We start from the raw sequence: 2,302 nt of genomic DNA on the forward strand, positions 1-2,302 counted from the left end.
AGAGACACCAATCCCACCACGAGGACCCGGAAATAGTGTTTGATCTGTGTCCCTGCCTAGTCACCTGTCTTGTGTGTAGACGACTGAGGATTCCACAAATGAAGGTCAGCAGTATCTATTGAGCTGTTTCTCCCTCTCACGCGTCTCACCTGTGTGCTGGAGAAAGGGAAGAGAAGAGGTTCCGATGGGAAGTTGTCTTCACGCCTGAGGCAGCTGAAGGCAGACCGAAGGGAAGGAGGGCATCCTACGTGACATTTCCATACCCACGCACCCTTTACAATGCTGGGGCCGCCAGTCCACCCCGTACGTCAGCCCACCCCCAAGAACAGCACGGTCCGGGGTGGTCCAGTCTCATCCCAACCGGCCCACCCGGGGCATGCGGTGGAAGTCTTCGCCGGAGGATCCGAGGGCAGCGTCAACGCGGTTCCCCTGGGGTCGCCCGGCAAAGGCCAGCCGGGGGAGGGTAGCCGGACGTGACGGGGGGGGGGGGTGGTCGCATCCGCCTCAGAGCTCCCTGGAAGGTGGCAGGTAGCCGGTGGGGCACGCCGAGCCAGAGACGTCCGGCAGGATATAGATGCGGAAGGCGTGTCAGTCCTCTCCCTATACCTCTCCTGTGGAAAATGCCAGGGCGGCGGTGGGAGCCTCGGCTGGGGGAGAAGCGGGGACAAGGGGGAGAGGGAAGGAGGCCCTCGGGAGGTTTCGGCACCGAAAACCCACTCAGCCAAGCTCCCTCCGTGTTTCCGCGTCCAAGGTACACCCCGGGAGACGGCAAGAGAAACGTTCACACCGTGCTTTCCGTCTTCGTGTTTATCTCTTTCATCTTTTCCATTTTACGAGAGATGCTCATTTCAACAAGCAGACGGCGGACGTGACGCGAGAAGTGTCAAGGCCAGGAGTTTGAGACCAGCGTGAGCAACAGAGCAACACAAGTAGGAGAGCCCAGCTGAAAGAAATGAAAGAGGAGGAGGAGGAGGAGGACGACGACGACGACAAGGGGGGTTGGGGGGGGGGGAAGGAGAAGGAAAGAAAAGAAAAGAAAAAAAGAAAAAGAAAAGCAACCACCACCAAGAAAGTTAAGATCCTCCAACGGTCGGAAGTTGAAGACCAGCCTAACCAAGATGGAGAAACCCCATCTGTACTAGGAATAGAAAAATTAGCCAGGCACGATGGCTCATCGCTGTCATCGCAGCTACTCGGGAAGGCTGAGGCAGGAGAATCCCTTGAACCTGGGAGGCGGAGGGTGCGGTGAGCCGAGATCCGCCATCGTCCTCCACCCTGGGCGACAAGAGTGAAACTCCGTCTAAAGAGAAAAAAAAAAAGAAAGAACGAAAAGGCGGATCGGTGAGATGCGTGTGAACATTTTATCTGTTCGCAGTCCCCGTATTAAAAACGGAAAGAACCGACCCATGACAAACATGACCAGAGCGTACCGTGCCCACGCGTGTCATCACAGCACTCCGGGAGGCCGATGCGGGAGGATCTCTGGAGCCTAAAAGTTGGAGATCACCCCGACACGTGAGATGACGCCTACAATCATCATAATCACAGAAGTTTAAAAAGAGATCACGTGTGCCCAGAGCATGGACAACAAAGCGAGAGCACATCCGTACTAAAAAGAAGACGATTGATAGGTAGGCAGGCAGGCAGGCAGGCAGGCAGGCAAACGTAGAAGGAGCCAGGCGCAGCGTCTCACGCCTGTAATAGCAGCAGTGTGGGCGGCCGAGGCAGGCAGGCGGATTGCTTGAGGACAGGAGTTCGAGACCAGCGTGGGCAACATGATAGAATCCCGAAACCCATCTCACTCACATACATACATACATACGTACATACATACGTACATACATACATACCCACACATACATACCTACCTACGGAAAACAGGAGAAGCAACATAGAAGTCAGCCGGTGTGGTGGTGCGTGCCTGTGGTCTCAGGTAATGGGGATGGGAGGGATCAGAGGCAGGACGACCGTTTGGTCGGTCCAAAGCATTGAGGTTGGGGTGATCCTGGGCGGCAGAGACAGAGGAAGACCCTGCCAGTAAGGGAGGGAGGGAGGGAGGGAGGGAGGGAGGGAAGGAAGGAAGGAAGGAAGGAAGGAAGGAAGGAAGGAAATAAACAAGCAAGCAGGCAAGCAAACGAGGAACATGACAGTGACACAGAATAACCCATGAGAATAAACAAGCAAATAACAGGGTATGAATGAAGCTAAAAGGCAATTAAGATCGCAATCCATTGTTTTCTCTGCACCCCACCGCACCCCACCCCACCCCACCCCACCCCACCCCACCCCACCCCACCCCACC

Source organism: Pan troglodytes, chromosome 17, assembly GCF_028858775.2.
Source record: "Pan troglodytes isolate AG18354 chromosome 17, NHGRI_mPanTro3-v2.0_pri, whole genome shotgun sequence".
In the NCBI taxonomy this organism is placed as follows: domain Eukaryota; kingdom Metazoa; phylum Chordata; class Mammalia; order Primates; family Hominidae; genus Pan; species Pan troglodytes.